Below are 26,596 nucleotides of genomic sequence, written 5' to 3'. Positions count from 1 at the left end.
GACGTTTAACATGAGCAAGTGCAAAGTGATTAATGTGGGGAAAGAGGAACCCGAATTATAGGTACGTCATGCAAGGTTCCACGTTAGGAGTCACAGACCAAGAAAGGAATCTAGGTGTCGTCGTTGATACTTTGAAACCTTCTGCGGCTAAGAAAGCAAATAGAATGTTAGGTATTATTAGGAAAGGAATGGAAAATAAAAATTAGGATGTTATAATGCCTTTGTATCACTCCATGGTGCAACCGCACTTTGAATACTGTGTTCAATTCTGGTCGCCGCATCTAAAACAAAAGATATAATGGAATTAGAAAAGGCACAGAGAAGGGCAACAAAAATGATAAAATTACTTCCCTATGAGGAAAGGCAAGCTGAAGAGCCCTAGCCGCTTTAGGAGAAAAGGCGGCTGAGGGGAGATATGATAGAGGTCTATAAAATAATGAGTGAAGTTGAACGGGTAGATGTGAAGCGTCTGTTTACGCTTTCCAAAAATACTAGGACTAAGGGGCATGCGATTAAGCTACAATGTAGAAAATTTAAAATGAATCGGAGAAAATATTTCTTTACTCAACGTGTAATTAAACTCTGGAAATCGTTGCCAGAGAATGTGGTAAAGGTGGTTAGGTTAGCTTAGCGTAGTTTAAAAAAAAGGTTTGGACGGCTTCCTAAAGAAAAAGTCCATAGACCATTATTAACTGGACTTGGGGAAAATCCACTATTTCTGGGATTAGCAGTATAGAATGTTTTGTACTTTTTGGGGATCTTGCCAGGTATTTGTGACCTGGATTGGCCAATGTTGGAAACAGGATGCTTGGCTTGATGGACCTTTGGTCTTTCCCAGTATGGCAATACTTATGTAAGAAGCAAAAGGGGCACTCAGGGAGGACAAGGCCATAGCAGAGAGACTGAATGAATTCTTTGCTTCAGTCTTTACAGGAAAAGATGCAAGAGATCTACCTGTATCAGATACAGTCTTCAAGGGTGACTATGCGGAGAAACTGAAAGAAATCTCAGCGAACCTGGAAGATGTAGTGAGCCAAACTGACAAATTAAAGAGTGATAAATCACCTGGACCAGATGGTATACACCCCAGGGTATCAAAAGAACGCAAAACATGAAATTGCTGATCTGTAAACTCATCCATAGTACTTGAAGACTGGAGGGTGGACAAGGTAACACCGATTTTTTAAAAAGGTTCCAGGGGTAATCCTGGAAATTACAGACCAGTAAACCGATGCAGGGGAACATAGTAACATATTAGATGACGGCAGAAAAAGACCTGCACGGTCCATCCAGTCTGCCCAACAAGATAACTCATATGTGCTACTTTTTGTGCATACCCTACTTTGATTTGTACCTGTGCTCTTCAGGGCACAGACCGTATAAGTCTGCCCAGCACTATCCCCGCCTCCCAACCACCAGCCCCACCTCCCACCACCGGCTCTGGCACAGACCGTATAAATCTGCCCAGCACTATCCCTGCCTCCCAACCACCAGCCCCGCCTCCCGATCTTGACTAAGCTCCTGAGGATCCATTCCTTCTGCACAGGATTCCTTTATGCTTATCCCACGCATTTGTGGTCTTATTTTGCAGGGGAAAATAGTGGAAACTATAATAAAATTACAGAACACAAAGATAAACATGGTTTAATGGGACAGCATGGATTCAGCCAAGGACAGTCTTGCCTCACCAATTTGCTTAATTTCTTTGAAGGCCGCGGCATGAATAAACATATGGATAATGGTGAGCCAGGTGATGTAGTGTATCTAGATTTTCAGAAAGCTTTTGATAAAGTTCCTCATGAGAGACTCCTGAGAAAATTAAAAAGTCATGGGATAGGAGGTAATGAACTTCTGTGGATTAGGAATTGGTTTTTGGACAGAAAACAGAGGGTATGGTTAAATGGCCATTTTTCTCAATGAAAGAGGGTGAATAGTGGACAGCTGAAGGGATCTGTACTAGGTTCAGTGCTATTTAACATATTTATAAATGATCTGGTAAACAGAAGGACATGTGAGGTGATTAAATTTGCAAATGGCACAAAACTATCAAAGTTGTCAAAACACATGTGGATTGTGAAAATTGCAGAAGCCTTTAGGAAACTGCAAGACTGGGCATCCAAATGGCAGATAACATTTAATGTGGACAAATGCAAAATGATGCACATTGGGAACAATAATCCAAATCATAGTTACCTGATGCTAGGGTCCATCTTAGGAATCAGCATTCAAGAAAAAGATCTAGGTGCCATTGTAAACAAATGTTGAAATCTTCTGCCTAGTGTTATGACAGCAGCCAAAAAAATCTAGGAATTATTAGGAAAGGATTACAAAATAAGACCACAAATACTAAAATGCCTCTCTCACCTCGAGTATTGCGTTCAGTTCTGGTCACCATATCTCAAAAATTATATAGCGGAATTAGAAAAGGGCCAAAGAGCGACCAAAATGATAAAGGGGATGAATTCCTCCCATATAAGGAAAGGCTAAAGAGGTTAGGGCTCTTCAGCTTGGAAAAGAGGCTGCTGAGGGGGAGGGAGGGATATGATTGCGGACTTGAGTGGTATAGAACAGGTAGAAGGGAATCAATTTTTCAGTCTTTCAAGAAGTACAAAAAGACTAGAGCACACTATGAAATTACATGGAAATACTTTCAAAACAAATAGGCGGAATTTTTTTCATTCAAAGAATAGTTAAGCTGTGGAACTTGCTGCCAGAGGATGTGGTAACAGCAGTTAGCATATTTACTACTACTACTTAACATTTCTAAAGCGCTACCAGGGTTACGCAGCGCTGTACAATTTAACACAGAGGACAGTCCCTGCTCGAAGGAGCTTACAATCTAAAGGACAAAACAGTGCAGTCAATCAAATTGGGGCAGTCTAGATTTCCTGAATAGATGAATAATGGTTAGGTGCCGAAAGCGACATTGAAGAGGTGGGCTTTGAGCAAGGAATTGAAGATGGGCAGGGAGGGGGCTTGGCGTATGGGCTCAGGAATTTATTCCAAGCATAGGGTGAGGCGAGGCAGAAAGGGCAGAGCCTGGAGTTGGCGGTGGTGGAGAAGGGTACTGAGAGGAGGGATTTGTCCTGTGAGCGGAGGTTACGGGTAGGAGTGTAAGGGGAGATGAGGGGAGAGAGGTAATGAGGAGCTGCAGATTGAGTGCATTTGTAGGTTAATAAGAGAAGCTTGAATTGTATGCGGTACATAATCGGAAGCTAGTGCAGTGACTTGAGGAGAGGGGTGATATGAGCATATCGGTCTAGGCGGAAGATAAGACGCACAGCAGAGTTCTGAACGGATTGAAGGGGGGATAGATGGTTAAGTGGGAGGCCAGTGAGGAGTAGGTTGCAGTAGTCAAGGCGAGAGGTAATGAGAGAGTGGATGAGAGTACGGGTGGTGTACTCAGAGAGGAAAGGGCGAATTTTACTGATGTTATAGAGAAAGAAGCGACAGGTCTTGGCTGTCTGCTGGATATGCGCAGAGAATGAGATGGAGGAGTCGAAGATGACTCCGAGGTTGCGGGCAGATGAGACGGGGAGGATGAGGGTGCTATCGACTGAAATAGAGATTGGAGGGAGAGGAGAAGTTGGTTTGGGTGGAAAGACAATGAGTTCAGTCTTGGCCATGTTGTGTTTCAGGTGGCGGTTGGACAACCAGGCAGCAATGTCGGATAAGCAGGCCGATACCTTGGCCTGGGTTTCCGCAGTGATGTCTGGTGTGGAGAGATAAAGCTGGGTGTCATCAGCATAAAGATGATATTGGAAACCATGAGATGAGATCAGCGAGCCCAGGGAAGAGGTGTAGATTGAGAAAAGAAGGGGTCCAAGGACAGATCCCTGAGGAACACCAACAGAGAGCGGGATGGGGGTAGAGGAAGATCCATGAGAATGTACTCTGAAGGTATGGTGGGAGAGATAAGAGGAGAACCAGGAGAGGACAGAGCCCTGGAATCCAAATGAGGATAGTGCGGCAAGGAGTAGATTATGATTAACAGTGTCAAAAGCGGCGGATAGGTCGAGGAGGATGAGGATGGAGTAGTGACCTTTGGATTTTGCAAGAAACAGGTCATTACAGACTTTAGTGAGTGCTGTTTCTGTCGAGTGTAGAGGGCGAAAACCGGATTGCAGCGGATCAAGGATGGCATGAGAGGAGAGAAAATCAAGGCAGCGGCTGTGAACGGCGCGTTCAAGTATCTTGGAGAGGAAGGGTAGAAGGAAGATGGGGCGGTAGTTGGAAGGACAGGTAGGGTCTAGTGATGTTTTTTTGAGGAGTGGTGTGACTACAGCATGCTTGAAGGTGTCAGGGACAGTTACAGTGGAGAGAGAGAGGTTGAGGATATGACAGATGGGGGGGGGGGTGACAGTAGGAGAGATGGTGTTTAGTAAGTTGGTGGGGATGGGTGCATTTCGAGGAGGAAAGAAAGTGGGCGGTTTCCTCCTCGGTGATATCAGGAAAAGAGGAGAAGGAGACCTGGGTTGGTTGGTTGAGGGAGTGGGTTAAAGGGTGAAGAGGAGGAGGTGGCTTGGTAGTGAATTTGAGGTTGATCTTCTGCACCTTGTTGCGGAAGTAGTCAGCCAATGATTGAGGAGAGAGTGATGGGGGGTGGGTAGGAGCGGAGGGCACTTTGAGGAGGGAGTTGAGGGTGGCGAAGAGACAACGAGGGTTGGAGCCGAGAGAATTAGTCAATTGGGTGTAATAGTCCTGTTTGGCAATGAATAGGGAGGACTGGAAGGAGGATAGCATGAATTTGTAATGAATGAAGTCGGTATGGGTGCGAGATTTCCTCCAGAGGCGTTCAGCAGATCGGGCGCAGGAGCGAAGGTATCGGATGCAAGGTGTCAGCCAGGGCTGGGGATTAGTATGCCTTGTGGGACAGGGGATGGATGGTGCAAGGGTGTCCAGAGCAGAGGACAGAGTGGCGCTGTAAGCAGAGACAGCCTTGTCGACAAGACTCAGAGGACATGATGGAAGGGAGGAGATTAGAGATACTAGAGGATAAGGTGGGAGGGTCGACAGCCTGGAGATTCCTGAAAGTAGTGGATAGTGTTGGGCGGGACTGAGGGGGAGGGTGATGAAGTGTGAAGGTGATCAGGTGATGATCGGAGAGAGGAAGAGCTGAGGCACAGAATTTGGAGGGTGAGCAGGTAGAGGAGAGGACGAGGTCAAGACAATGGCCAGTTTGGTGAGTAGGGTTGGTGGAGCTCAGCTGGAGGTTGAAGGAGGATGTCAGAGTGAGGAACTGAGAAGCGTAAGAGTCGGTTGGGTCGTCGGCTTGTATGTTAAAGTTTCCAAGAATGAGGGATGGGGATGAGGGCTCAAGAAAAACGGAGAGCCAGGCATCGAAGTTGGTAAGGAAGGAAGAGAGGGACTTCTCAGGGGGGGGCGGTAAATGACTGCAACTCTGAGTGGCAGCGGGTAGAAATTGACGGATGGAGTGAACTTCAAAAGGATGAGAAGCAGTCAGATTGCAGTAGGAGGAGAGGTTGAAAACTACAGGAGGGCGAATGTAGAAACCCGACGCCTCCTCCGCGGCCAACTGGGCCCCCGCCCCAGTGTGGGAGAAAAGATAACTTCCATGGCATAGGGCCACGCCTGAGGCAGAGTCGTCAGGGGTGAGCCAGATTTCAGTTAGGGCGAGCAGTTGAAGGGAACGGGAGATGAAGAGATCATGGGTGAAGGAAAGTTTGTTGCAGACCAAGCGGGCATTCCACAGGGCACACGAGAAGGGGAATAGAGATGAGATTGGAGACATCCCGGAATCGTTTGCATGGATAGGACGAGGACAGGTGTGGAGGACCAGGATTGGGATTAATGTCCCCAGCGGAGAGCAGGAGAAGGAGTAAGAGAGTACGGAGAAGAGGAGAGGTACGACGACAGCGACGAAGGCGAGATGTACTCAGATAGAAAGGAGATGGATGAATAGAAGGAAGGAAATGTTTAAGGTTGAGAGCTGAGAAAAAGGAAGAGGAAAAAAAGAGATGGTGAGATGACGAATACAGATGGTGGAAATTGTGTTCCTACAGTGTACAGTGGTTTAAGATGGAGAAACAAATTAGGAAGGGACAGTGCCAAGAAGAAAAAGTGTACTGGTGCCATAAGTAGTAATTGGGAGAAAAATAGATGTAAAGAGAAAAATGGCACCTAGAGCGGAGGCCCTGAGTGAATCGGAGTGGTCCTGGGAGTCACCCCGGAGAAGGCTGTAAGGATATGCAGATGAGCTGCAAGTCCTCCACATCACCTGAAATCAGCCGGTGGTAGACCTCTCATCTGAGGAAGGCTTACCAGGGGTTTTGACAAGTTCCTGGAAGAAAAGTCCATAGTCCATTAATGAGGTGGACATGGGGGAAGCCACTGCTTGCCCCATGATTGGTAGCATGGCTTGTTGCTACTAACTAGGTTAGGTGGGGCGAGTGGCTACAAGTCAAAAGCAATGTTGAAGAGGTGGGCTTTCAATCTAGATTTAAAGATGGTCAAGGATGGGGCAGGACGTAGGAGCTCAGGAAGTCTATTCCAGGCGTAGGGTGCAGCGAGACAGAAGGCGCGAAGTCTGGAGTTGGCAATAGTGGAGAAGGGAACAGATAAGAAGGATTTATCCATGGAACGGAGTGCACGGGAAGGGGTGTAGGGGAGGACAAGTGTGGAGAGATACTGGGGAGCAGCAGAGTGAGTACATTTATAGGTTAGTAGAAGAAGTTTGAACAGGATGCGAAAATGGATAGGGAGCCAGTGAAGCGACTTGAGGAGAGGGGTATTATGAGTAAAGCGACCCTGGCGAAAGACAAGACGGGCAGCAGAGTTTTGAACCGACTAGAGAGGGGAGCGGTGACTAAGTGGGAGGCCACCAAGAAGCAGATTGCAGTAGTCCAAACGAGAGGTGACAAGGGTGTGGATGAGGGTTTTGGTAGAGTGCTCGGAAAGAAAGGGGCGGATTTTACAAATGTTGTAAAGAAAGAAACGACAGGTCTTGGCGATCTGCTGGATATGAGTAGAGAAGGCGAGAGAAGAGTCAAAGATGACCCCAAGGTTTCGAGCTGAGGAGACAGGGAGAATGAGAGAGCCATCAACAGAAATAGAAAACGGGGGGGGGGGGGGGGGGGGGGGAGCGGAGAGGTGGGTTTAGGGGGAAAAATGAGCAGCTCGGTTTTGGTCATATTTAATTTCGGTGGCGTTGAGACATCCAGACAGCAATGTCAGACAAGCACACTGAAACTTTGGTCTGGATGGAAGGTGAGATATCAGGGGTAGAAAGGTAGATTTGGGAGTCATCAAAGGGCCTGTAAGGCATCAGAAATGAGAGCTGGCAGCCCGTCGCAGTGGAAAATCCGAACCGCTTTACGGTCATCCAACTCCTGTGGCAAGCAGTCACCCTCGTCTGGATTACCAGTCAGTGAGGGCCTACCAGACCCCTAAGACTCCCCAAAACTAGACCACGGGGGAGAACAGGGTGAAGAGTCCCCCTCAGATGAGGTACTCACTCGTCTACGCTTAGCATCAGCCAAAAGCTCGGGGGAAGAAATAAAGTCTCCAGCAGACGATGGATTATCAAGAACTGGAGGCAACCCAGTCCGAAAGGAATTGTCAGGAGCCTCAGGCAGTGCTCTTTTTAACATAAAAGCCTTATGCATCAGCAGCACAAATTCAGGGGAGAAAAATTCACCCTGTGCATCCGCCCCTACATTGGGGGAAGCGGAGGCAATAGCTCCTCTAGAAACCTCGAAACAAGGCGTATCCCTGCACTCAGACCCCTCCGCAACAGTGAGGGTCGAGTCACGTGGCACCTCCAAGATGGCACCCGTCCAGGAACACCATGTGCTTTCAGTATCTCCACCTGCTGGTAGGCAGATACAACCCATCAGTCAATGGGATTCATGTGCTGTTGATGACAAGGAAGTGTGCTGTTAAACAGCCCCCCCCTCCTCATGGACAATCCTAACCCTTCAACTGATGCAACTATGTACAATCCCCTTCCCAAACAAACAGAATGGTGTGGTCAACTGTCATGTGCTACTAGCAGATGTCTGTCCATGCATCTAGTAACATAGTAACATAGTAGATGACGGCAGAAAAAGACCTGCACGGTCCACCCAGTCTGCCCAACAAGATAAACTCACATGTGCCATTTTTTGTGTATACCTTACCTTGATTTGTACCTGTCTTTTTCAGGGCACAGACCGTATAAGTCTGCCCAGCACTATCCCCGCCTCCCAACCACCAGCCCTGCCTCCCACCACCGGCTAAGCTTCTGGGGGTCCCTTCCTTCTAAACAGGATTCCTTTATGTTTATCCCACGCATTTTTTAATTCCATTACCGTTTTCATCTCCACCACCTCCCGCGGGAGGGCATTCCAAGCATCCACCACTCTCTCCGTGAAAAAATACTTCCTGACATTTTTCTTGAGTCTGCCCCCCTTCGATCTCATTTCATGTCCTCTAGTTCTACTGCCTTCCCATCTCCGGAAAAGGTTCATTTGCAGATTAATACCTTTCAAATATTTGAACGTCTGTATCATATCACCCCTGTTTCTCCTTTCCTCCAGGGTATACATGTTCAGGTCAACAAGTCTCTCCTCATACGTCTTGTAATGCAAATCCCATAACGGCCTCCAAAACTGAACACAATACTCCAGGTGGGGCTTCACCAACGTCTTATACAGGGGTATTAAAACCTCTTTTCTTCTGCTGGTCACACCTCTCTCTATACAGCCTAGCAATCTTCTAGCTACGGCCACCGCCTTGTCACACTGTTTCGTCGCCTTCAGGTCCTCAGATACTATCACCCCAAGATCCCTCTCCCTGTCCATACCTATCAGACTCTCACCGCCTAACACATACGTCTCCCGTGGATTTCTACTCCCTAAGTGCATCACTTTGCATTTCTTCACATTGAATTTTAATTGCCAAACGTTAGACCATTCTTCTAGCTTCCGCAGATCTTTTTCATGCTTTCCACTCCCTCCGGGGTGTCCACTCTGTTGCAAATCTTGGTGTCATCCGCAAAAAGGCAAACTTTACCTTGTAAGCCTCATGGACAATCCTAACCCTTCAACTGATGCAACTATGTACATTCATAAAAACATCCCCTATGACAATTCCCCCTCCACCAACAGAGAAAACTATATACAATCCCCTTCCCAAACAAACAGAATGGTGTGGTCAACTGTCAGGTGCTACTAGCAGATGTCTGTCCATGCATCTAGTGCTGCACTCCCTGTTGGTGAGATCTGAAGAATATGAAGAGGACATACATGAGGGCCAGAAGATATGCCTATATGCAAAAGAAGATCTTTGGCAACAATAGGTGCCCTTACAAAATAACAATCAATTTGATGCTAATTATGCACACAAGTGCTGGTGTCTGTACGTTTACATGTGCCAGTGGTGTGAACTGTAAGCATCCATTTACAGAACTGCCCTTACAGTGGATGAAACTTGACCTAGTATTCAAAGAACAAGTTACCCTATTGTTTAGGAGTCCTGCTCTGCTCCATTTCACAAATAAAATGGAGACTCGAAACCTAAATACTAACATACCACAAAGATCAACCAATGTGAATATACACGACTCCTCCACACAAATTCAGAACTTTCTTACAATAGCTGCTTGTTATACTACCATTAGGTTTCATCATTATCATGTTGCCCAATATCCTTCTGTAACACTAAATGTCTATTTTCTAATATATTTCCACCATCCATGATGTACTGTACGCCACATTGAGCCTGCAAAGAGGTGGGAAAATGTGGGATACAAATGCAATAAATAAATAAATAAAAATAAAATAAGTAGATGACGGCAGAGAAAGACCTGCACGATCCATCCAGTCTGCCCAACAAGATAAACTCATATGTGCTACTTTATGTGTATACCTGACCTTGATTTTTATCTGCCATTTTCAGGGTACAGATCGTAGAAGTCTGCCCAGCACTAGCCCCGCCTCCCAACCACTAGCCCCACCTCCCCCCACCGGCTTTGCCACCCAATCTCCGCTAAGCTTCTGAGGATCCCTTCCTTCTAAACAGGATTCCTTTATGTTTATCCCACGCATTTTTTAATTCCGTTACCGTTTTCATCTCCACCACCTCCCGCGGGAGGGCATTCCAAGTATCCACCACTCTCTCCGTGAAAAAATACTTCCTGACATTTTTCTTGAGTCTGTCCCCCTTCAATCTCATTTCATGTCCTCTAGTTCTACCGCCTTCCCATCTACGGAAAACGTTCGTTTGCAGATTAATACCTTTCAAATATTGAACGTCTGTATCATATCACTCCTGTTTCTCCTTTCCTCCAGGGTATACATGTTCAGGTCAGCAAGTCTCTCCTCATACGTCTTGTAATGCAAATCCCATACCAAATAATACATCTTACATAGGTGCATAAGTGTTGCCATACTGGAACAGGCCAAAAGTCCATCAAGATCAGTATCCTGTTTCCAATAGTGGCAAGATCCCAGAAAAATAGATTGTTTACGCTGCTTATCCTACAAATAAGCAGTGGATTTTCCCCAAGTCCATTTTAATGCAGAGCTCCAGCCACAGCATATGCTCAAAACGCCGTCTTGGTTTCTCCCCACTATAGCAAGACAAGGTGTGTATGCAAAACCACTGGGCTCTCTGATTAGATCTTTTGATGTAAATTATGTTTTTTAAATAAGATTTTATTGATTTTATTTTATACAAACAGGTTGTGAATGTAATCACAAAAGTCACAAAATCTGAATCTGAGCATTATCACAACTGAAGAAAAACATAACATATAAACTAATAATAAACTAATACACATGAGCATAGAGATAGGATATGTGAATATTTAATAAGAACATACAAACATAAGCATTGCCACACTAGGACAGATTGAAGGTCCATCAAGCCCAGTATCCAGTTTCCAACAGTGGCTAATTCAGGTCACAAGTACCTGGCAACATCCCAGAACAGTAAAACATATTTTATGATGCTTATCCTAGAATATGCAGTGGCTTTTCCAAAGTCCATCTTAATAATGGCCTATGGACGTCTCTTAGGAAATTAGCCAGACCTATTTTTTAACCCTGCTAAGCTAACTGCTTTTACCACATTCTCTGACAACGAATTCCAGTTTAATTGCTCATTGAGTGAAGAAATATTTTCTCAAATTAGTTTTAAATTTACTAAATAGTAGCTTCGTGTGCCTTCTAGTCCTAGTATTTTTGGAAAGAGTAAACAAGTGATTCACATCTACTTGTTCCACTCCACTCAGTATTTTATCATATCTCCCCTCAGCCATCTCCAAGATTTTGAACAAGATTTTTCACTTGTTCCAAAAGTACAAGAATTAAGGGACACTCGAGGAAGTCACATGGAAATACTTTTAACAAATAGGAGAAAATATTTTTTCTCTCAATGAATAGTTAAGCTCTTGAACTATTTGACGGAGGTGGTAACAGCGCTTAGCGTTTCCGAGTTTAAAAAACAGGTTTGGATAAATTCCTGGAGGAAAAGTCCATAGTCTGCTATTGAGATAGACAGGGATTTGTAGTATGGAGTATTGCCACAATTTGGGTTTCTGCCATGTACTTGTGATCTGGCTTGGCCACTGTTTGGAAAACAGGATACTGGGCTAGATGGACCACTGGTCTGATCCAGTATGGCTACTCTTACATTCTTATGCAAGAGCCGCTTTAGCCTTTCCTCCTAGGGAAATTGCCCCATCCACTTTATCATTTTCATCACCCTTCTCTGTATCTCTAATTCCATTATATCTTTTTTGAGATGTGGTGACCAGAACTGCACACAGTATTTGAGGTGCATTCGCACCATGGAGCAAAACAAAGACATTATAACATTCTCAGTTTTGTTTTCCATTCCTAATAATTCCTAACATTCTATTTGCTTTTAGATGCTGCTGCACATTGAGCAGAGGGTTTCAATGTATCATCAATGATAACACCTAGATCCTTTTCCTGGGCCGCGACTCCTAATGTGGAACCTTGCATCACATAACTATGGTTTGAGCTCCTTTTACCCACATGCATCACTTTGCACTTGCTCACATTAAAAGTCATCTGCCATCTGGATGCCCAGTCTCGAAAGGTCCTCTTGCAATTTTTTGCTATTTTTCACAATCCTCTTGCAATTTAACAACTTAGAATAACTTTGTGTTATCAGTAAATTTAATTACCTCACTAGTTATTCCCATCTTCGGATCATTTGTAAATGTTAAAAAGCTGTGGTCCCAAGACAGAACCCTGGGGAACCCCACTATCTACCCTTCTACATTGACAATACTGACCATTTAACCCTACTCTCTGTTTTCTATCATTTAACCAGTTTTTAATTCACAATGTTTAATTCAACTGTACAAGTCTTGTATACTGATATATTCACTGACAAATTTGTATTGTTAGCCACACTGAACCTGATTTGATTTGGGGAAAATGTGGGGTATAAATGAAACAAATGTAAAAAGTTAATACATATATGTCTTAGATTCTCAAACCTTACAGAGGAGTTGTCAGTTTTCTAAATGGAAATCATTAGATGCTCATCTCTCCAAGTAATACTTCCTTTATTTCTGTGTATTAAGTATATTGACATATTGGATAAAGGTGAGACAGTCAATACTGTGTATCTGGATTTTCAAAAGGCATTTGAAAAGACTCCTGAGGAAATTAGAAAGTCATGGGATAGGAGGCAATGTCCTAATAATTAAATAGAATATGATAATTTACAAAAAAAAAAACCATTATGAAAGTGAAAAAGAACGAACTGCAATGGACACTTCACATTAGAATTCTTCCTTATAGGGGGGGGGGGGGGGTCCATCAGTAAAAAAAAAAAAAGAAATCTTAAAAAAAGAAAGGTTTTTAAAGATGAATTTCAAATAAATTATGCTCCCATCTTACTAGTTTTGGGAGGGAGTTTCACCATTTGGTACATTGGTAAACCGCATTGAGCCTGCATTGTGTGGGAAAGCACGGGGTACAAATGTAATAAATAAATAAATAAAATAAACCCTGCTGTGAAAACTGATTTATATACCACTTTTTTGCAACTAGGAAAATGGAGAGTTAAATAGTCTCTGGAACCAGGAAGAGTGTTACTTAAAAGCTAGATTAATTAAAGGTTGCACATAACATGGGTTAACACTTATAGAGTTTTGAAAACGAATATGCAGACTTTAAAAGGCAGTAACCAGTTCCATCACATTTAATAGGAAAGATGAGAAAAGTCTTTCCAGTGAGTGACTATCTTAATAGCAACAGAAATCGTAAAAACAATTAAATACATTTTTATCGTAGAGGGGTGGATAGTGACGGATTTCCATATAATAAGTTTAAAAGTCAGTAATATCTCCATTATTTTGGACCATATGTGTAAGAGTTCCTATGGCTTATCAGAAGAATGCCTACTGCCTTTCTATTTTCATGGCATCCAAAGAGATCTATGTTGTATAAAATAGAGCATCTGGGTAATGGGTGCAGACATTGAAATTCTTGGGCCTTTAGACCAAAAGATCATCCACTGATCCTCAGACACAGTCATTTAAATCTTTGTCCCATGCGTATTACGTGCCGATGCTGTCCTAGCGAGACCAATTCCACCGTGGAAAGCAGTCTGCAGAGTACCTCAAGGATCACCATTATCACCAATACTCTTCAACAAGATGATGATTCCACTGGCACAGTCCTTATCTAACCGAGGCCTTAACCCATTCATTTATACAGATGATGTTACAATATACATCCCCTTCAGACATGATCTGACAGAAATAACCAACAAAATCAACGATAGTCTTAACATCATGGACTCCTGGGCAAACTCATTCCAACTGAAACTGAACACCGAAAAAAAACACATTGCCTCATCCTCTCCATATAACAAATACAAACCCACAACCATAAATACTCCAGGACATACCCTCCCTACCTCGGACAGTTTGAAAATACTCAGTGAGGGGCATAATTGAACGAAAACGTCTATCTCCATGGGCGTTTATCTCCGAGAACGGGTCCGTGAAGGGGCGGACCGAACCGTATTTTCGAAAAAAATAGACGTCCATGTTTTATTCGACAATTTGTGAGCTGGGCGTTTTTGTTTTTCAGTGATAATGGAAAATGAAAGCGCCCAGCTCAAAAACGAAGAAATCCAAGGCATTTGTTCGTGGGAGGGGCCAGGATTCGTAGTGCACTGGTCCCCCTCACATGCCAGGACACCAACCGGGCACCCTAGGGGGCACTTTTACAAAAAAAAAAAAAAAAGGTAAAAGAGCTCCCAGGTGTATAGCACCTTGTGTGTTGAGTCCCCCAAATCCCCCTCAAAACCCACTGCCCACAAGTCTACACCATTACTATAGCCCTAAGGGGTGAAGGGGGGCACCTACATGTGGGTACAGTGGGTTTGGGGGGGGTTGGACGACTAAGCATTAAGCAGCACAATCGTAACAGGTAGGGGGGGGATGGGCCTGGGTCCACCTGCCTGAAGTCCACTGCACCCCCTAACAACTGCTCCAGGGACCTGCGTACTGCTGCCAGGGAGGTGGGTATGACATTTGAGGGTGAAAATAAAAAGTTGTGAAACATCATTTTTTGTGGTGGGAGGGGGTTAGTGACCACTGGGGGAGTCAGGGGAGGTCATCCCCGATTCCTTCTGGGGGTAATCTGGTCATTTAGGGCACTTTTTAGGGCCTTATTAGTGAAAAAACAGGGTCCAGGAAAAGTGCCCTAAATTCTAGCTACAAACGCATACTTTTTTTCCATTATCAGCGAAAGGCGCCCATCTCTCCTCGGCCGATAACCACGCCCCAGTTCCACCTTCGCCACGCCTCCGACACACCCCCGCCAACTTTGTACGTTTCCGCGATGGAGTGCAGTTGAAAACATCCAAAATCGGCTTTCCATTATACCAATTTATTCGTTTTTGTGAGATAAACGTCTATCTCCCGATTTGGGTCGAAATCTAGGCGTTTTTCTCTTTCAATTATAAGGTGGAGTGTCACACTCGATCGCAACCTTACCCTCGAGAGCCAAGTAAACTCTGTAACAAAGAAAATGTTCTAGTCAATTTGGAAGCTCAAATGATTAAAACCTTTCTTCCCAAGAGCAACTTTTCGATACCTAATACAATCAATGGTCCTAAGCCATGCAGATTATTGCAACGGAATCTACACAGGCTGCAAAGAACAACTCATAAAAAAACTCCAGACCACCCAAAATACAGCAGCCAGGCTGATATTCAGCAAAACACGCTTCGAAAGTGCCAAACCCCTCCGAGAAAAGTTGAATTGGCTCCCAATCAAAGAACGGATCTTCAAAATCTGCACCTTAGTCACAAAATCATGTACGGTGTAGTCCCAGGATACATGACAGACATTATAGACTTACCAATAAGAAACAAAGTCAGATCGTCAAGATCCTACCTAAACCTACACTACCCAAATTGCAAAGGACTGAAATACAAAACAACTTACGCAGCCGGCTTCTCCTACATAAGCGCACAACTATGGAATGGGCTCCCAAAAGCTGTGAAAACAATCCACGACCATTTGAACTTCAGGAAATCACTAAAAACCTACCTCTTCAAAAAGGCCTACCCCAACGACCCCACATAACCCTCTTCACCTACCAACACAACATGACTATGATCGAACAGGACATCATGCAATCTTCATCCATTCCGACCCTCCACTTATACCTCATACGATCACTATACAACTTTGTATTTGTTATCCACCGACTGGGCAAACGCCTTTGACGGGAAAATGTGGGGTACAAATGCAACAAATAAAATAAATAAATAAATAAATTACTTTCTTAACAAACTTGTCCAATATACTTTGGTGAAACTGGAATATTTCTTAAGAACACAAACTGAAACCATGACAAGAAAGATACATCAGATAAATTAAATTCTTCTTGGAGTACAGCAAAGGATTTGGTGGTGTTATCTGTTAGTAATCAATTTAAACAAAAACAAATATTACTGGATTGCCAGGAGGGTCATGTATATTTTTCAGGGTGAGATGTATTCCTCCCAGTGCAGTGCTCTCTAGGGATGAAAGAATCCCATCCAAGGCTGCTTCTGGTTTATTTACCTCGTATTATGTAGACTCCTAAATTACCAGAGCTGTGCACTTTACTCTGAATAGTTAAGGAGAAAACAATCAGGGGAGAATAGTAGATATGAGTTATCAATCAGATATTTTTATTTTTTTAGCCACCAAGTATGATTACAATTAGTCATTGCTCCGTAAGTACAATCTACAGAACACCATTTGTGATGAGAAGTAAAACTCAATTGGTTATTACCCCAGCTACACAAAGGTGTTCTCTGGGTCTGAGTCTGGCCGTAGCTAGAAGGTTACTAGGCTGTATACAGACAGGTGTGACCAGCAGAAGAAAAGAGGTGTTGATGCCCCTGTACAAGTCGTTGGTGAGGCCCCACCTGGAGTATTGTGTTCAGTTTTGGAGGCCGTATCTTGCTAAGGATGTAAAAAGAATTGAAGCGGTGCAAAGAAAAGCTACGAGGATGGTATGGGATTTGCGTTACAAGACGTATGAGGAGAGACTTGCGGACCTGAACATGTATACTCTGGAGGAAAGGAGAAACAGGGGTGATATGATACAGCCGTTCAAATATTTGAAAGGTATTAATCCGCAAACAAACCTTTTCCGGAGATGGGAAGGCGGTAGAACGAGAGGGCATGAATTGAGATTGAAGGGGGGCAGACTCAAGAAGAATGTCAGGAAGTATTTTTTCACGGAGAGGGTGGTGGATGCTTGGAATGCCCTCCCGCGGGAGGTGGTGGAGATGAAAACGGTAACGGAATTCAAACATGCGTAGGATAAACATAAAGGAATCCTGTGCAGAAGGAAGGGATCCGCAGGAGCTTAGACTAGAATGGGTGGCAGAGCTGGTGGTTGGGAGGCAGGGGTAGTTCTGGGCAGACTTATACGATCTGTGCCGGAGCTGGTGGTTGGGAGGCGGGAGTAGTGCTGGGCAGACTTATACGGTCTGTGCCAGAGCCGGTGGTGGGAGGCAGGGATAGTGCTGGGCAGACTTATACGGTCTGTGCCCTGAAGAGGACAGTACAAATAAAAAAGTAGCACATATGAATTTATCTTCTTGGGCAGACTGGATGGACCGTGCAGGTCTTTTTCTGCCGTCATCTACTATGTTATGTTACTTTAATGTTATATTTTACTATTCAAAGCCAATTAGTAAATATATAAGACTCAAAGTTATGTATGAGAAAGCAATGGGATTACTTGTAATAGATTGGTTTCTCATGGAGAGAGCAGCCGTGGCCCTCTCTCTCTCTGAAGTAGGAAGTACACTTATTTTTATAGGTCCACTCAGGATACGGGTAATATGACAGTAAGCACACCTGATTGGATCTATGTTAATGTCATAGTTAACACTGATTGTCTATGGTAATGAGTGTTTACTAGAAAAGCTAGCAAAAGACCACCCCTTACTGGAAGACTAAGTCATGTTCTTGCAAGACCCCTCATTTCTACATTTTTTACCATATCTTCCTCGAAACACCACCTGGTTGTCTTCCTATGAAGCCATCTTTGTTGTTTTTCAAGACTATCTGTTACCACCATATTGCTACATCTTCCTGAGGTGCCATTTTGTACTGTTTTTCACTAACACACCTGTGGCCACCATGTTGCCAAATAATGTTACCCTGTCAGTTAGACACCCACCCTTGCGGTTTTCTGTTTGTTCTGCAGTGTCCCAATAGCTTATATGCCTTTGAGCAACACTGAAGTTCAAGTCAGAGACACAGGCCTATAAGTTTTTATCTCATTTTAAATTCTGAATCAAAGTCAGGCCTGGGACCCAATAACAATATTATTCAGTCAGTTGATCGTTGATTTACCTACAAGAAAAAGCGGGTTATTCCAACCAACAATTATACAGTTTACAAGGCTGACGTGGTATGATCTTAAGACTGAACTACAAGTATACATTTCATTTTGTCTGTAACCTGCCCCACCAGTTGAAAAATAATGGACACCAACGGGAAGTGGAAGATTTCAAAGAAGAAATTATGGCATCTATGTTTTAGTTTAACATTTCTTCAACTATATGGCAAAATAGTACACCTAAATACTTAATGTGGGATTATTGAATCTTGAAACAATACTGAGATAGTGCTTGAGGCAATATATCCTCATGAAGCGGGAGACATTCCATCTTATCCCAGTTTATCTTGTAACCAGATATATGAGAGAAAAAGAGTTAACAGACAATATATGCGAAATGGAGGGTATGGTTGGGTATTGTAAAATATCAGCATATGAGAGTTTAACCTCAAAGTCTTTGAACTTAAATCCAGTTATTAATTGATTATTCCAAAGAGCTAAAGCTAAAGGCTCTATGGCAATGTTAACTAGGAGGGAAGAAAGGGGTAGCCTTGCCTGCTGCCTCTAGTTACAGAGAAAGCAGAAGGGTTTAAATACAAGATGTGAATCATATCTACAAAAATAGGGTCAAAACCAAAACGTTTCAAAGTTTCAAATAACCAAGACTATTAGTTAGTATTTTGGCATATAGTTTACTATCCAGGTTAATTAATGAAACAAGCCTATAGATGGTTACAAGGAAGGGATCCCTGCCAGTTTGAACTAAAGGAAAAGTACCTTTGACTTTTGAGAAGTAACTACATAGGGAAAAATGTATGCAAAAGTGGAGTCAATTCTTGAAAAACAACAAATGTTTGTAGTACTCAGCATTGAAGCCATCCGGCCCAGGTGCTTTATTCAGTGGAAATTATTTAATAGCCTTTTGTATTTCTAATGTGGAAACGGGTTTATCTAACTTTTGAACCTGGGTAGTGGACATTTTAGGGTGATCTAGGGGCTCATTTTCAAATAACTTAGAATTACAAAGTTACATGGTAACCTATGGAACTTTGTAAGTCTAAGTGCTTTGAAAATAAGTCCTCTATTAAAAATGTCTGGGATAGTGGCTGAAGAATCAGATGAATGGAGACTCTTGTAGAATTGCTGAAATTTAACTAAAATATTGTCATCATTGAGAATGATTTTAGAATGGGCGAGATGTTTGAGAGAAGTGACTTGCTTTCAGCATCTTTCCTTTAAGGTGGTTGGCTAAAAGATGACCCGCTTTGTTTTGCTGAGAATGGTATCTGGCACTTAAACTGGCAAGTTCTTGGGTTGCCAATTTTCTATAGATAGAATTATATTATACGAAATACGAAAACGCCAGTCCCCTAAGAGAAAAATTACATTGGCTTCCACTGAAAGAACGCATTGTGTTCAAGGTCTGCACTCTGGTTCATAAGATCATACACGGTGAAGCTCTGGGATATATGTCAGGCCTTATAGACATACCAACCAGGAATTCTACTAAATTATCACGTACGTTCCTAAATCTCCACTACCCCAACTGCAAAGGACTAAAATATAAATCAACATATGCATCCAGTTTCTCTTATACTGTATAAGCACGCAAATATGGAATTACCAAAATCAATAAAAACAACACACAACATAAATAATTTCCGAAAATTACTGAAAACTAACTTATTCAATAAAGCATACCACAAAGATCCATCCTAAATACCAATAACAACATTTACACCAAACTACACAAAACATAACTCTTTATTCCTGATTGTTCAAGTCTAATCTATTACGATTGAAGTTCTATCCAATTATCTTTTATTTCTTACTAGTAAAAAAGGCCCGTTTCCGAAACAAATGAAATGGGCGCTAACATGTAGTTTTTTTTTTCTCCTGTAGTTTTTCCTTTGAAGAGAAAAGCACTGTATGAAACGGCGCTGTCTTTTCCCGGGGTGATTGAGGTCGGGGAATCCTTGAGGTGGGTTAGGGGTTGCCTTATGCCGGGGATGTTTTTTGTTGGTTGGCGGGAGAGCAGCACTGTCTGGGGCTGTCGGTTTTAACGGTATTTTTGGTCCTTGTGGCAAGCAGCGGCGTCTTGTTTTGGGTGGTGTGGTTTGCGGAAGGAAGAGTACGCCACTCTTTCGGTTCGTTATAGGGCAGCAGCGTAGGAACGATGCAGGAGGAATGCAGGACGAATGCGCAGCGGGAAGCAGCGCGGTGTGTGCATCCTCGAGGTGGCTGACGGGTTTTTTGAGGCGGGGGATGGTTTTGCACGTCCTGGGTTGCTTGGTTCGTGAGGTGAAGGGGGGGGAGGTGTTCCAGTTATGTGCACGTGCGTGATAATGTTTTTTTTTTCTTTGTTGCCTCCGGTTTTGTATATTGAAGGAGTTAGCGGTTTTGTATATTCAAGCAGTTTGCCAGCCAGTCTCTACCGAATCCTAGGCTGGGGAGGAGTAGGGAAGTTTCCCTACTCCTCCCCCCGCCTCGGTCAGTCTGTGATGCAGGCTAGGTCGGGTTTAATTTTTGCAGGTGGCGGCACACGTCGCAGATGGCGAGGGGCACACTTCTATTTTTTTTTTCTTTGTTGCCTCCGGTTTTGTATATTGAAGGAATTAGCGGTTTTGTATATTCAAGCAGTTTGCCAGCCAGTCTCTACCGAATCCTAGGCTGGGGAGGAGTAGGGAAGTTTCCCTACTCCTCCCCCCACGTGGGTCAGTCTGTGATGCAGGCTAGGTCGGGTTTAATTTTTGCAGGTGGCGGCGCACATTGCAGATGGCGAGGGGCAAGCTGTACTCCTGTTTCCCCGGGTCCAACAACAATATTTGTGTACATACCCAGTGCTGGGATATTCTCTGTTTCCAGCGGCATTCGTCTGCTCTCTGTGCTGCTCAGACAATGAGGCATTCTACAGCTGAATGCTCCTCCCTTCTTCTGTTTTTTTTTCTTCTGATAGGTGAGTTCTATGTCGCATTCCGTTGCCTGGTAACAGTTCTGCTTTGTTAGTGGGCAAGTCTCTTCTGATAGGCCCCTTCTGATAGGTCCCTTCTGATAGGTCCGTGTTATGTCGGATGGCTTCACCACCATGAAACCATGAACCCTTTATCGTGTGCTGTGACTTCAGAATCTTTGTCCTCAGAATGTTCACGGTGCATTTTATTATATTAGATTACGAAAATTAACTTTATTTGACTACCTAAGTTCACTCTGCCACCTCCATATTTTAATTTTGTATTTCTCTTTTTCTGCCCCTTATTGTCTATGCGGTTTGCTCTTATAATGGAACCTTTGGAGGTAAGTCTAAGTGCTTTGAAAATGAGCCCCAATATCAACCGGCTCACCTTTATTCACACGTTTGTTCACCCCTTCAAAGAAATGTAATAGATTGGTGAGGCAAGATTTCCCTTCACTAAATCCATGTTGACTTTGTCTCATTCATGCTTTTGAATATGCTCTGAAATTTTGTTCTTAATAATAGTCTCTACCATTTTGCCCGGCACCGACGTCAGACTCACCGGTCTATAATTTCCTGGATCTCCTCTGGAACCTTTTTAAAAAATTGGCGTTACAATCGAGCTGTACAACATCAATCTTTTAGATCTCAGACCCATTCAACTAACTATGGTTAGTTTTTTTGTGTGCAATAATTTGGCAAGATACATCATTTCATTAAGACAGATAATCAGATTGTTGTGTTCTCTATTTACAAGCAGACAGGTTTGAGCCTGTAACTATTGTGCTTCTGAAGCAATTTACATTTTAATATTTTTTCTTGTCCTCAATTCCAGTATCATAGTACCTTGTCTCCCTCAGTCTCATTGCCTCTCTCTGAGTCTCTCCCTGATTTACTGAGCAAGAATTTCTTTCAACTTCACACACAGTTCATCAAGGCCAAATTTTTTCTATCCTAAGAGTTTGAATTTACAATTTTGTTCTGTTACTATTTCCACTCATCACCAATAGTTTCAAATATTGCTCAAGGTGACCAATTCAGAACGAAGTAGCAATTGATCTTTTCCAAATCCAGTGGAATGAAGACCTTCTATATGCCTCTCTTCCAATGCATCTCACAGTATAAGAGCTGCACTTGGATTCAGCTCACATCATACTAACACAAGCACTCATTAATGAAGATAATGCATGACAGCTATTCATCCACCAATTTCATAGTTGCACAACATAGCTATTCATCCACCACATTTATTGTTGAAAGATACAGCTTTCAACATACAGAATCAAAGCCACCTTCTCTACCTTCAGTCCTTGATTTTAGTAGTCTGGGTTCTGCATCCTTTCCGTTCAAATGTGAACAGCTATCTTCATGGGTTTTGAATTCTTGCGTCTTCGAAAGAGTCGACAAACGGATCATTTATACTTTTTATCAAATACCAGATTGTCTTTTCCAATACAACTACATCTTGTTCTGGTCTCCGTTTCTTAAGCATTCTATAATTAAACCAACGCTGAAATGAAGGTGGAGAAAGTGCAGCAATAAATTTTTCTAAAAAGGAGCTGGCATTGTGCCTTCTGGTCACTCTGGAAGCCCCAATGGCCTGCAGTTGCAAAACTTGAGCATTGAGCCTGTTGTCAGCAATATTGGACTTGCCATAAAGTGAGGAAATGTGATGTTTCATTTGTAGTATTTCTTTGAATTCTGTAAAATCATTATTTGTTTCCAAGATATCTTTGATTTGGAGGATTTGTCTGCTGACAGTGAAGTCTCTTCTGCTTTGCCACGGGTCTGATTTACTTTGCCATGGCAGATCAAGGTTTGCTGATTTAACTGCTTGATGCTGTTGAGCTGCAGTGTTGCTTGCCATGGTGATGTTGGTGAGATAGATTATGAGTATTATAAATTGTTGCTGCTCTGGATGATAATTATGGGTTTTATGCTGATAACCTTCAGTTAGTTCTTTCTTTAGCCAATTATCGTGCAATTATTTTACACTGCCTTCCCATGGTAGAAGCAGAGTGTGGGGAAAGTATTTGAAATGCAGCAAGAACCACCAGCTGAAAAAGTTACTGTAAAATGGAATTCTATCAGTAAGTGTCAGTTCACTGAAAAAGAAGCAAAAAGGATGCTGGGTATATACAGCAGCTTCTTTAGCATGGAGGGTGGGGGGGGTTCTTCTTTTATTTTAATTTTGCAGCTTTGTTTTCTTTTTTTTTTAGACTTTTTCTTTATATTAAGGTTAGCGTTAGTTGTGTTGGTTATTGTAATAAATGTAAAAACGAGAAACAGAAGCTTTGGTGAGACTTAGACAAGTCCATTGAGCGCCCCCCCCCTCCCCCCCAGCTGTAATAGATACAGGATGGCGGTACAACCGAGGCCCAGTGGTGCCCATCCCCCCCCCCCCCCCCCCGGGGGGCAACAAGAACTTGAACTGCTGCTTCTCTTCCTCCAGATTAATCCAAGAGCAAAAAGGGCTGAAAACCAGCAGCTGCTAAGGAACGTCCTTCCTCCGGCCCAGACAGAGACCCCCGTCCTGCAACGCCCAACCGGTCCCTCCTCCCTCCCTCCCCAAAGCCTTTACCTGAGAGAAGCGACCTCTCCTCCTCCTCCTCCTCCTCCTCCTCTTCCTCCCGGGCCTTCTGTCACCTGGGCCTCCTGCAGCACAGAGCGAGTGACAGGCGCATGCGCAGTAGCAGAAGCAGCTTTTCCCGCCTCCACCACACACTGAAACCTAGGAGCCGACTCTGTGGCTGCTTAACCACCCCCAATATTCAGAAAAGTCCAGGGAGGGCTTATTCACATTGGGTTTAGCACCCCCGATAATTTGGGAAAAGTTCCCTCCTATGCACTGAAAGGGACGTTTCTGTTAAGGAGGGGGAGACAGACACACAGACAAATGGTCTCATACTAGGACAATCTGAACAGCCACATTTTACCCTGCTTATACTACAAATAAGCTGTGAATTTTCCCAACTCCATCTTAATGAGGGCTGATGCACTTTTCTTTTACAAAAACCATCCAAACCCTTTTTAAACCCTGTTAATCTAACTGCTTTCCCCACAAATTCCAGAGTTTAATTACACCTTGAGTGAACAAATACTTTCTGTGGTTTCTTTTAAAATTTACTACTTAAGAACATAAGAATAGCCATACTGGGTCAGACCAATGCTGCATTTACACCAGTATCCTGTTTCCAACAGTGGCTAATTCAGGTCACAAGTACCTGGCACAAACCCAAATACTAGCAACATTTCATGCTCCCAATCCCAGGCCAAGCCGTGGCTTCTCCATCTCTACCTCAATAACAGTGGTCTTTTTCTCCAGGAACTTGTTGTCCTAGAACACCTAGCACCCACTTGGGGTTAAGCTGAGACCAGTGGCGTAGCTATGTGGGGCCAGGGGGGCCTGGGCCCCTGTAGATTTGGCCCTGGATCCCCCTGCTGATGACCCTCGACCCCCCCCCTCCCGCCACCAACCCGCCGTCGCCTGTCTTTGCTGGCGGGGGACCTGAACCCCAGCCAGCAAAGGTAGGCAACAGTGGGTTGGCAGCGGGAGGGGGGTCAAGAGGGTCGTCGTCAGGTGGGGGGCAAAGTTGGTGGTGGCGGGGGGGGGGGGGTGTCAGCAATGGTGGGGGGGCTAAAATGTGCCCCCTCACCTCGGGCTCTGGACCCCCCTCACGCTGAAGTCTGGCTACGCCCCTGGCTGAGACTGGGTAAAATCCAGTATCTCTTAGCCAGATTTGAACTCCATGGCCAATCAGAGCCCAGGGCAACAACTTTTAAGGTATCTGGCCAATGGTACTGCAAATTGCATTTTTACAAATGTAAACTGGAAAAGAACATAGTCTTTTCTGCAACAGGTATAAAACACAAAACAAACACCATCTGCTGGCCAATTAGGATAAATACATTTCATTAAATAATACATACATAGTAACATAGTAGATGACGGCAGAAAAAGACCTGCACGGTCCATCCAGTCTGCCCAACAAGACAACTCATGTGTGCTACTTTTTGTGTATACCCTACTTTGATTTGTACCTATGCTCTTCAGGGCACAGACCGTATAAGTCTGTCCAGCACTATCCCTGCCTCCCAACCTCCAGTCTCACCTCCCACCACTGGCTCTGGCACAGACCGTATATGTCTGCCCTGCACTAACCCCGCCTCACAACCTCCAGCCCCGCCTCCCACTACCGGCTCTGCTATCCAATCTCGGTTAAGCTCCTGAAGATCCATTCCTTCTGAACAGGATTCCTTTATGTTTATCCCACGCATGTTTGAATTCCGTTACCGTTTTTATCTCCACCACCTCCCGCGGGAGGGCATTCCAAGCATCCACCACTCTCTTCGTGAAGTGCGGAGGACTACTCTGTTGTGATGAAATTTAATATAAGGTGCATGGACTACCAGGGCTTGGAGCTCACTGACTCTAAGAACAATTCACAGGCTTATAAACCCATTGTTTTGTCACACTTGTCCAAACCTTTTTTAAACCCACATACGATAACCGCTATCACCACATCCTCTGGTAACAAATTCCTGAGCTTAACTATTCATTGAGTTAACAAAATATTACCTCATACTTGTATATCCATGTAACTTTATTGAGTCCCCCTAGTCTTTGTACTTTTTGAAAGAGTGCAAAATCGATTAACTTCTACTTGTTCTACACCACTCAGGATGGTGTAGACATCAATCATAGTTTATAGTTTATTAAAACTTGTTATACTGATAACATATGTGCAACTTTCTTCAAATCAATCACCTTGCTTTCTAATTCTTCCTTTATTCTTATCCATCTATGTTACAACTCTGCCTTACCCTTCACTACCAATTATAATGTTCTATTACGTATTATGTAGTCATTGCAAGTAGTATACCATGCCATACTTTGGATTGTTACTTGAATTTTTGTACTGTTGTAATTGCCTATTGCTCATGTTTGATCTTTGTAATTCTGTTACCCGGAAATGGCAACCGCCATTACGGCAAATGTAAGCCACATTGAGCCTGCAAATCAGTGGTAAAATGTGGGATACAAATGGTACACATAAATAAATTAAATAAATAAGATGAGATGATACACTGTTTGTGTGACCGGATTTTGGTGTTTAATTTGGTTTACTGAAAAATCATAATTGATGTCACTTCCACTTTTATGCCTGTTTACTAAGTGGTGCTATGGATGCGTTAGCGTTTTTAATGCACGTAGACAGTTTGCACACGTTAAACGCTAACATGCCCAAAGAAATATAGGTGCGTTAGCATTCCAGGAGGGAGACCTTTTGACCAGTCCTGGATTTCTGCCAACCTGATCCCGGTGCATGATGGGACCTGCAGCACTGATTTCAATGGATAGAATCATGGACCACAAATACTGCAGTGCTTTGGGATGTAAAGTTTAAAGCCAGGACTGGCCAAAAAGTCTCCCTCCTGGAATGGGTAACTTGACAGCTGTGTCGGAAGTGAGGTTAAAATGATGACTTTGGTAAAAGTAAAATTTTTTTCCTACAGGAGGAGTGTGGTAGCCGTGTTAGTCCACTCTTAAGGTTATCAATAGAAATAAAACATGGAAAAGAAAATAAGATGATACCTTTTTTATTGGACATATCAAGAAATGTATTAAGTTATGTCCAATAAAAAAGGTATCATCTTATTTTCTTTTCCATGTTTTATTTTGTTTGATTTCTACTGATTTCCTACAGGATCATCTTTTCTACGCAGTCATCATCAGTTTCTTATGCTTGCACTTTTTGTGTATTTAAACTCGCGACAATATTTTTGACACAATCTC

The 26,596-nt window shown here is 43.4% G+C and overlaps 1 protein-coding gene across 6 annotated transcripts in view; it reads right to left on the bottom strand.

Moving 5' to 3' along the window:
* Window positions 1-23,457, bottom strand: part of RPS6KL1 (ribosomal protein S6 kinase like 1) — a 141,859-nt gene extending 118,402 nt beyond the window's left edge. For 4 of the 6 annotated variants that reach the window (XM_030215346.1, XM_030215342.1, XM_030215345.1 and 1 more), the window contains exon 1: window positions 23,381-23,457. The gene's annotated coding sequence lies outside the window, so the exon portion shown is untranslated. Of the gene's footprint in view, window positions 1-21,361; window positions 21,394-22,091; window positions 22,136-23,380 lie in introns of those variants that run through there. The other 2 variants (XM_030215344.1, XM_030215343.1) reach the window with 2 other exon arrangements.
* Window positions 23,458-26,596: the final 3,139 nt, after the last annotated feature.

The sequence above is a fragment of the Microcaecilia unicolor genome, chromosome 9, assembly GCF_901765095.1.
Source record: "Microcaecilia unicolor chromosome 9, aMicUni1.1, whole genome shotgun sequence".
NCBI lineage: Eukaryota > Metazoa > Chordata > Amphibia > Gymnophiona > Siphonopidae > Microcaecilia > Microcaecilia unicolor.
Note: the sequence above shows the minus strand (reverse complement) of the source record. Positions and strands in the feature narration are given on the sequence as shown.